The sequence below is a fragment of the Grammomys surdaster genome, unplaced genomic scaffold (genome assembly GCF_004785775.1).
Source record: "Grammomys surdaster isolate TR1022 unplaced genomic scaffold, NIH_TR_1.0 125863, whole genome shotgun sequence".
NCBI classification, from domain to species: Eukaryota; Metazoa; Chordata; class Mammalia; order Rodentia; family Muridae; genus Grammomys; species Grammomys surdaster.
Genome location: NW_021620689.1, coordinates 2,526,417 through 2,537,321, shown reverse-complemented (window position 1 = coordinate 2,537,321; position 10,905 = coordinate 2,526,417).

Here is a 10,905-nt window from a genome sequence, read left to right as displayed (position 1 = left end):
TTCCTTCCTTTCTTCTTCCTTCCTTCCTTCCTTTCTTCTTTCTTTCTTTCTTTCTTTCTTTCTTTCTTTCTTTCTTTCTTTCTTTCTTTTTCTCTCCTCCTTCCTCCTCCTCCCCCTCCCCTTCCTCCTCCTCCTCCTCCTCCTTCTTTTTTTTTTTCCTTTTTGAGGTAGAGTTTCTCTGCATAGCCCTAGCTGTGCTGTCCTGGTACTTGCTCTGTAGACCAGACTAGCTTAGAACTCAGAGATCTGCCTGCCTCTGCCTCCCAAGTGCTGACATTAAAGTCATGCGCCACCATCACCAGGCTGTTTCTGAGTACTTTAATGTAAGTCATCCTCAGTGGGGGAAGCTGGAGTATGGTGGAGATCTAACATCAACTCCTAGAATAAAGGGAGTTCGTTATGTGTATAGACTTTAGAAGGTAGAGTTCTTTAAACTCAGAAACAGGAATCTCCGAACTTATGTTAATGAAGCTTCTAGACAAAGTACAAGGCGTGGCTGATCCCCACCAGGACAGCCTCAGTGACATAACACCTTGTAACCGGGTAGGTGATCTGTCCCATCCAGTACAGGACCAAAACTGGGAAGTCCATAGTCACTCGTGACCACACTGTGCTTTCCACAGCTAACTTCATCGGTAGTAACAACCTTCCATCTCTGTCTGTGTGACCACTCCTATTTGGGCGGGAAGAGGAAGGACACACAAGCTATGCCCCTGGTGCCAAACCTGGGCAAACAAAACTACAGGCCAATCTAAAGACTCATGGGATGAAAGAATGAACCATTAGTTGATTGAACGGAGGCAGGCTAGAAGGATGGGAAATTAAGCAGACTTGGGATAGGAGTCCCTTGCTGTAAAGCCTGGCTAATCTCTTGTCTGGGAAGAGTAAAAAAATATTCAGCACCAAATAGGTAGCTCAGCACTCAGGAGCCAGAGGCAAGTGGATCTCTATGAGTTCAAGACTAGCTTTGTCTACATAGTGAAGTCCAGGCCTGCCAAGGCTGCATAGTAAACACTGTCTCAACAAACAAGCAAACAAAAAAAACTTAGCATAGCTAAAAAAAAAAAAAATGCTGTGATGTTCGCCTACATAGAGACAGTATTTCTTTTTTTTTTTTTTACAGAAATAGTTTAAATAACAATATTAAAGTAGTAATAAACAACGCTTAAGACTGAAAGGTATATGATCTTTGGGCTTAACCAGCTGTAAACCTGTAATTTTTTGAGTCTTCTGTGTCTCTTAACTTCCTTGTGACCTAAGAGAGTAAGGATTGCTTTGACCCTTTTAACCTGTTTTTATCTTCTCAGTCTCTAACCCCATCCAGTGTGCCTCAGATCCAGTGTGCCTCAGATCCAGTGTGCCTCAGATCCAGTGTGCCTCAGAAACTACCTATGAGCTCAACTTCAGGAGAGCTGATCAACTCTCTTGAGTCATCTGGGCCTGTGCCCTTTTCCTAAGTCAGTCAGTCTCTCTCTCTCTCTCTCTCTCTCTCTCTCTCTCTCTCTCTGTCTCTCTCTCCCTCCTTCCCTCCCTCCCTTCCTCCCTCCCTCCCTCTCTGCATCCGTCTTCCTCCTTAAAGGCCTAAGATTAAATCTATGGGCTGGGGTGATGGCTCGAGAGGTTAATATTCTTACCACACAAGCTGTCATCCAAAAACCATAGGAGAGATCCTGCCTCAAAAACAACGTGGAAGGAGATATCCAACTCCCCAAAAGTTGTCCTCTGACCTCCACATGTGTCCCATAGCATATACATGTCCACATTCACATGCTTACAGTCACACACACGCACACACACACACACACACACACACACACACTAATGACTAAATAAATTAGTTTATTAAAGCAAAAACCAACTTTATCCTTTAACTCCAGTTTGCTTGTTTGTTTTTAAACTCTAGGTTTGCTTCATAAGGACTCATCCTGGAATTCTTAGCCAAGAGTCTAGGCTTCTCCTAAGTAGAATCTCTGAACAGACTGCTGCAGGGTGAGGGTGCTCTCCCTCTTCTGGTCCCTCTCCTTCTTCTGCCTCTGACATACTCACAGCTATCAATAAATGAAAACTGACCCAGAAAGATGAATTTACAAAGTAGAGGTTAGTCTTAGGGTTCAGGCACATACATCCATTTCTGAAGGATGGAGATTCCACAGTGTTTAAGCTAATAACCTTGCTTTCCCAGCGCATGGAAAGGATCTTCCCTGAGGTCCCAGTGGCTTCCTTCTGGAATAACTGGCTCCCAGTTGTCAGCCGGTTACAGCAGTTTAGATTGCTTACTAGATGTGTCCATCAGAGCTCCTGAGAGCACCGTCCTATGTCCTACCATGGGATGCTATGCCACCCAGAACCCAAAGGAGATCTGCTTAAACTCAGTTCACTTGTGACTTGGGGAGAGCAGTGACCCAGCAACAATGAGATCAATGACCAGTTCAAGCCACATCCTCAGCACCTGTCATGCATGCTGTCAGACAGCATGCATAGGTTCCAAGGCATCAACATACGAAGAGAGAATTCACTACTATCTTCATCTTCTAGATAAAGACTCAGAGGTCATCACAGCAGATGCTTCTGGAACAGTGACTTTAAAGACACTGTGTGCCTTAAAGAGAATATCCTATTTGTTTCTTGCAACTTCTTTTGAAGGGAGTTGTGTTTTTCCAAATCTAATCACTGGAACACTCGTGACTTATAGCTTAGAATGTATCTCGAGATAGGGTTCTTAAAGAAATAAGGGGGCTGGAGAGATGGCTTAGTGGTTAAGAGCACTGACTGCTCTTCCAGAGGTCCTGAGTTCAAATCCCAGCAACCACATGGTGGCTCACAACCATCTGTAATGAGATCTGATGCCCTCTTCTGGTGTGTCTGAAGACAGCTACAGTGTATTCATATATAATAAAAATAAATAAATCTTTAAAAAAAAAAAAAAAAAAAAGAAATAAGGGTTTTAGGATGGGCTCCAATCCAATCTGACAGGTGTTGTTTGTTTGTTTGTTTGTTTTGTTTTTGTTGTTGTTTTAGTTTTAAGAAGAGCAAATGTGGGCTGTGGGCTGTGGGCACACGGGCCTATTTCCACACAGAGGAAAGAACGTATAAGGTGAGCATAGCAGAGTGACCCAAAAAGACACCAGCTCTGCCTATACCCTGATTTGGACTTCCGGCCTCTGGAAGTATGAGATGACCAGCTTCTGTTGTTTAATTCATCCAGCCTGTGGGATTTTCTCATACTCGAGCCTCGTGGTGACGACCTACTATGATGCTGCAGATGATGAAGCTGAGCCTGGAGAGACCTGTGACTGAGGAGCTGGGACCCTGGGGTGAGCACTAGTACTCCAGAGTCCACTGCTGGCTCCTCTTCTCTCTTCACATAAAAGGAACAACTAGCAATCACTCCCACAGAAGAGCAAAACTGAACCCTGAGGCTGAAAGATGACATCATCATCATATCGACCGGCAATGCCTTATGACACAAATTCATCTCCAGCTAACAGTTCTCTGATTCTCAGGGTGGGAAGGGCAATAAAGATAGTGATCAATAAATAGAAAGCCTTCTATAGTCTTAGCGTTAATTCAGAGACCAGAATGAATGCGATGTCTTGTGAGTTAAAGTTACTAATAGCAAGCAAGAAACACTCAAGATGGCTATGACTGGAATAGTAACTCAGGGAGACGGCCCTGACCCTGGAGCCAGGGTTTTTCATCTGTTCCTTGTGACTTAGTGTGGAAGTGACCTTGAGCAAATCATCTGATGTCTCTGCACTGCCCTTCCCTCTCCTGTAACACAGGGTCAATGGTTTCAATTTTGGACGGCAGGAGAGAGAGTCCAAACCGGAAGTCATCTATGTAAGCTTTGAATGTTAAACAGCCTACGCATTATCTGCGAGCATACCCACAGGAACCGCAGAGTTTTACTGTCCTCTGTGGTGGGCCTATTCTAGGGGGTGTGCTGGGTGAGGAGGGAGGAAGGCTCCATCCCAGGCTTTGGCAAAGTGAGACAGGTGAGCAGTGCCAGAACACAACACTGCATGGGGGAGGAGGCGGGTGCTTGGAAACCTCCGGTACCGCGCATCGTGCAAACTGTTGCAGTTCCCAAACTCACCAAGATCTCACTGCTTCCAAAGGAGAGGCGCGATGACACATTTCCCACACGGAGCACACCGCGCAGCCTGCTGCAGGGAGGGGTGTGTGCGGGAGTAGGAGTGTGAGTGTGTGTTTGTATTCCGAGAGGCTGTCTGTGAAATCTAAAGGGCCAATACCACACTCAATAGCAGCAGCTCGGAACAGCCAGCACCGTCTGCGGAGCCCCATCCTATGTGACACGACGTAAGTTGTAACAGATAACATTCTGGAAGTGATGCGGGGGTCTGTGTGGGGGGGTGGATTCTGAGGGAGTTTGCTAGCTTTGCCTTGCTTTGAGAAACCATAGCAGAGAACAAGCATTCTCTTTGCTCTGTGGTGGGGATGAGGATCTGGTCAGAGAACACTAGAAGCGAGGGCAGGGCAGGAAGATTTGGGGCTGAAGGTACACGGTTGTGTACGCAATAGCGAGAGTATACTAACCCACTGTACAGTCTGAGGACAGGGATCAGTAATTCTGTGCTGTTCGCATGGAGCTTGTAAGAAGTAGTAGATATTAAGCACTCTCACCAGAAAAACAAAACGAGACAGGTAACTGTGTGGGATGGATACATTAACTGCTTGACTGAAGTATTCATTCCATTATGGATATTCATGTCAAAACATCGGCTAGCATACCTTAAATATATGCAATGGCTATTTAAAAACAGAACAGTAGTGTGTGAGGAGGAAGCTATTGATAGCTGCAGCCCTAGTATATTGTAAGGCTTTGGCAGTTTTACTTTGTAAAGGTTTTAACAACAAAGTTAAAACTCAGAATGAGTGGATGGCTCATAAGACGTCCACAAGCCAAGGCATTCATTTGGAAATGAACAAGATTCCTTGGTGCTGGGGCCACTGCACCAAGGAACAGGATCTCTCCAGCCTTGACCTTCACTGTGTTATGGGGGGAACGGCAGTGGTGTCCACTGTTCTGTAACTATGTCTGACCCTTTTGTCCTTCAGGCTGAGGACCTTGGGAAAGGCCAGAGACATAACTCTGGGCAGAGGCCCTGACTCAGGCCTTAGAGATGCTAATTTGTATAACGGTTCAGAGTTGATTGGCAGGCAGCAGGACAATAAACTTGGGAACATGAATGAACCAGAATGGAACGGAAGCTGCAGAGCCTCCGGGACAGAGGAAGTGAAGGTTTCTATCTGGCTTCAGATTTTGACAGCAGCCCATTTGAGAAGGATTCAAATACTATAGGGAGAATCCTGCAAGTCACAGACTGACTTAAACTTCTTCCTTTTAAATGTGAGGATCCGTGTGGATGAGCTTCTGGGGGTCCAGAGATGAAATGTGTGGTTTCCTTTGCAGATGTGGTTTCCTAGGAAGAGGAGACTTCACTTTCTTTCACTAGACTATTCAGGTATTTGTGACTCCACAACATTTAACATGTTTAAAAGCCAAGGCCCTGGTCTCGAGGCTGTGGTGTAAGGAAGCAGGTCTGAAATGTGGAAGCCTAATGATGTTAACTTCCTCCCCAGGTCTCCCCCATGGCCCCACTGATCCCCCAGATCTTTCCAAGGGCCCCCAACCCCCAGGTTTCCCCAGCCCCCCCCTACATCTGTCCCCATCATCCGTATCTAGTCTTCCAATAGCCAATTCAGAGCCCTCCTTTTTCTGCTTATGTGGCATTCGGCACTCAGGACCACTCCTCCCAGAGACTCTGACCTGTCTGTGACACCAGCATCCAGGGCTTCTTGCCTCTCTGGTTTTCTCCACATCTTTGCTAGCCTGATTTCTCAGTTCACCCATTAAATGGCCAGCCTTCTCCGGGGCTCGGTCCTGTGCCCTTTTCTGCTAACCCAATACAGACACACTTGGTGTCACTTTTGATGTGGGTTCTCTGAGTGTGACAGAACCTTTCCCAGATCTTTATGAGCTTAAGTCGGGGGTGCCAGGGTTCCAGATAATTCACTGCCACCAAAGCTACCCACACCAGAGAAAAACAAGGAGACAGACAAATTGTGACAGAAGGAACACAGATTTATTTATTAAGGAAAGTGAAAAACCTCCTAACAGCAGACAGAGCTCCAGTGAAGGAGTACCTTGCTGACCGGTCTCATGGGTAGAGTTTGAGTGAGCTACCATTATTGAGATTAGTAATTTCAAGTGTATGTTGGGATGATCCAGCAAGGCGTTCACAGCCTTTCGTAGGGTTGGCCCTACTCTATATCCATTTAGGGGTCCATTTAGGGTCCTCTCTTTACGTCTGGGGTCACATTCTCTGGTTTATGATACACCCCAGGCACTGTCCTTATTTCTTCAGGGGTCTTAGCTACTGTCTCCCTCTTGGTGTCCTTGCAAACAATCCCTCTCCCTTAGTGTTTTATTCCACTAGAAACCTCCTGGGGCAAGTCTAGTCAGTGGTATGAGTCCTGAGTCTTCGTCCTTTTCCTTCCTACTTACTATGTAGCTCAGGCCTTCAGCAACCCAGCAGCTCTGTCACTTGGGCTCCTGATCTGTCCCTTTGGCCTTGGTCTGTCGCCATTTTTGCCCTCTATACTTTGCTGCACTGGTAGCTTTAGCATTCTCTACTGAAATCCTTCGTATTTTCACTCTGACAAAAGTGTAGATGCTTCAGCATAGACCACAAGCCTTCCAGAAGCTGGTCGCTGACCTGTCAGTCCAATGGTCCGCTTCTCTTACTGTTTCTCAGATTGCATAGACCACATTTCAAGTGCTCAAGAACAAAGCACATGTAGCCAGCGGCTTCCATCCTGGTAGACTGTGGGACACTGCCAGCTTTCAGAATATTGAACTAGATGGTGCTGATCTAGCCAACTTTTATATGACTTCTGCAGTCTGGTGCCTGTCACCTCCTCTTGGGGCAGCGGGTATTTCAGGGTAGGCTCATAGCATGACTTAGAGCACCTTTGAGCTGTCTCTATTACACAGTGTGCAATTAACATAACAGCTCTGCCATTCTGTAGGGTCTCTGAGGGCAGGGGTGGTGTTTTTCTTGTCTCAGTATCACCATAAACTTCACTATTTGAATACATAGTCCCTAGTTGGTAGTGCTCATTGGGGAAGGTTTGGGAGGGATGGTTCTAAGAGTGAAAAGCTCTGCCTACTTCTAATCCTGTCTGTCTGTCTGTCTGTCTGTCTGTCTGTCTGTCTGTGTCTGTCTGTCTGTCTGTCTGTCTCTGTCTGTCTGTCTGTCTCTGTCTGTCTCTCTGTGTGTATCTCTTTCTGTCTCTCTGTCTCTGTCTCTGTCTCTGGTGTGTGTTTCAGTACAAGACATGGTCTCTCAGCTTCCTGCTCCCACTGAAGTGCCTGCCGCTTGCTGCTCTGCTTCCCTGCCATGTTGGATTCATCTCTCTGGAACCAGAAGCCCAAACAAATGGTTTCTTCTGTGAGCTGCCTTGGTCACAGTGCTTTACCACAGCAGCAGAAAAGTAACTAAGATACGCCCACACCCAACACGGCATCTAGGAGTAAAAGAGAAGCCCAGTGAGTGTTTGTGGAATGAAGCTGAGTGGCAGAGCCTCCTTGCACAGCTAGCTGGTGGGGTGCTGCTTACAGAAGCCCTCCTGGGGGAGACAAGGCAGGAGCCCAACACTGGAGGTAGAAGGGAAGAAGCCTTTTTATTCCCTTGGCTGAGACAACGGAGGTGACCAGAGACAACTATTGAACACCTTTGCTTTTCTGTGCAAATAATTACGTTCTGAGATTCAGGTCCAATCTGGCTTCCTCTCTCCAGGGTGGGGAGTTCACACTGTTAGGAAGTCACAGAATCCTAGAATTGGAAGGGACCTTAAAAGTAATGTAACTCAGTCCTCCATCCAACATATTAATCTCCTCAGCAGCAGGAGCCTCCACTTGTCACAGCTGGGAGCAGGGAGCACACTCTTCCTGGCTATTACATTTCCAGGCAGCTATTTGGGTGGAAAGTGCTTTTTTAATATTGAACTGCAGCCTGCCTTTTTCTGCCTGCAACCTCTGCACTGGTTCTCCTTCCTGAGGCAGGGACTGCCTTTGTTTTCCTCCTGTACATAGAAGCAACCTGTGGCTGGGGACATGTGTCTCTTCATCCAAGGATCACTGCCCTTTCCAGGTTGGATGCTTCATGACATGGGTGGTTAATCCTTATTAAATCAGCTATCCCACAGCCTCCTATTTCCTGACCCACTCCCACAGATGTGAGTCAGCAAGCTCCTCTCGCTGTGGAAAAGCAACACAATATTCTACCCCTTTGTGGTTTCTCACCTATGATAATTGACACCAGGTCTTGGTTCGGATGCTCATGAAAGGAGCTGAAATGGCAAGGTAGTCATTCCTGCCTGACAAGAATCCAGTGCTGGGGAATAGATGTGTAAAGGGTGAGCAACATTGCTTAAGCACCGGCAGAAGTGAATTGCTTTTGATAACGCATATTCCATGACAGGTGAGGAAGGCATTCTTGGCAGAATGACCTAAGACAGGCTCAGTCTTATTTATGAAATAAAAAAGGGGGAGAGGTGGAGAACTTTTGGGGCTGCTTGGCAAGAATCTGACATGGGCCAAGGACAAGGAAGTGGACTGGTTGGCAGGAATATGACATTGGCCAAGGACAAGGAAGTAGGTTTCAGGCAAGAAGCTGACCTTGTTCTAGCCTAAAATTTAGATTCCTGCCTAAAATTGCTTCTTTGTTTTAGCCTAAGATTTAGATTCCTGCCTCCTTGCTACTACTTTTTTATGTATGGAAAATGATGCTGATAGATGGTGGTGATACAACAGTAAATATTGATATAACCACAGTCATATCGAGTCTCTAAGTAAGCTCCCTGTGTGCCAGGTAGGGTTCCAGGCTTTGTGTCTATTGCATGTGCAATAATTCTGGAGGGATGTTCTATTGCTATCCCCACTTCACAGATGATAGAATTGAGGCACACAGAGCAAGAGTTCTGCCTCGGTTGGCTCCCTTCTTCTTATAGTATTCATGTGATATCCTGGCTTGTGATGTGCACAAAACATCTCCTAGTCTAAGAGGTTGGTTTTTTCAATTGATGGTGCTCAAGTCCTTGAGATTCCTCCAACTTCCCCGGGAGGTTGGATATATTAGCTCCATTTAATGACTGGGAAAACAAAGACTCAGAGGAGGCAATAGTTTGTGCCAGTGATGTAAGTGATGAAGCCAGAAGCCCAAGCCTCCAGGCCTACTGCTGCGTCCACTCTCTCATCATACCTCTCCCAATGAAGGTGGGAGCCCATCCACGTGCCCATGAGTTGGTGGCTGCTGATATACTTCACATTTGTTATTCTGTCCCCTTTTTGAAGCACTTGGCTCTGGTGTATCTGCCCCATGGTGGTATGGTCTTCCTGGCTCCATGGTCTGAAGAATACCTGCTCAAGGACCAGAAAGGTAGAACACTGCTGCTGTAGAAGCCATACCATCTCCAGCTGAAGCTGTAGTTATAGGTGGACAGGAATCCCAACCCCTCCCCACCAGCTGTGGTATGCCATGACATAGCTAAGCTTCCTCCCTCCAGGAGTGCCACCTTTCCAGCTCTTCTTCAGTATAGATCCAACGGTCCTGAGCTGCCCTCATGCTCTCCTATAAACCCAGACTGCGATTCCATACAGAGCAGAAGAAACCAGCTGAACATCACAATGAAGGCCCTGGAATCTCCCAAAGGTCCCCTTTCACTGCCAGCCCTTCATAAACATGGACAAATAATTTCTCAAAGCTATGGAGAAAACCCATAACCTTCATTTGTTCCAGTGATGATGAGTTCAAATGGTATAAAATATTTATCCTTCCACTGTGTGCTCATTCATTCAGAGGTGTGTCTCAAGTGTCTCACCAGGCTTTCCTAGGTGTTAAGGGTATGTCAGTGACTCAGAGAAGGTAACTTCTCTAGAGCTCCCACTCTGGAAGGATAACAGGCAGCACATAAGGAAGGTGCATTATAAATTCTTTTCTTGCTGTAAACAAAATTTATTTTGGCTTATACTTTTAGAGGGCTCAGTCCATGGCCACTACCCTGAGTGCTTGAGTCGAGCATCATGGTAGCAGCAGTGTGCAGTGGAGAAGAGCTGACCACCTGACGGCAGATGGGAAGCTGCTGAGACAAACAGGAGGAGGCCAGAGTCAAGATGCTCCCAAGGACCTATCTTGAGGGATCTGCTTCTTCCAGCTAGACCCCACTTCTGAACATTTCTAGAACATCCCAGGATAGTGGCACAAGCTGGGGACCAAAGCTTCAACATACGAGCTGTTGGGGATGAAGAATACCTCATATCCAAACCACAAAGCAGGACACAAGGCTAAAATGTAAGAGGGGGTGGGTCATTTTGCACACCAGGTCTGAGACCTTGGTGATGATGTCACATTTGAGCAAATAAGTAATTAAAATAAAAGAGTTGTCCTTACTGTAAGGGGGAAGACTGCTCTGGTCAGAGATGTACGATGGCTTGAAATAGGACTACATTTGACCTGCTCAGAGACCTACTAGGAGATCAGTGTGTGCATAGCAGGATGAAGGAAGGCAGAGAGTAGAAAGTGGAGATCGAAAATAGTATATGGGCCAACTACATGGACTCTAGCTCAGATTATCTTAATATAAGGGTGATATGAAATCCAGGCTACTCACCCAACACTGGCCCCCAGCTACTCTTCATAGCCCAGGCTAGAGTTCAGAGGACAGTGACAAAAGGGCAAGAGGACAGTTCAAAAGTCCCAAGGATAGATGGGACTTGGGGCAATGTGAAATATAGGCTGGAGTCTGGATGCAGCCACAGAAACTGGTTCATATCTAGAACTAAAGTCCGGTCTAGAAGCTTGGTGGGAACCAGAGGATGGG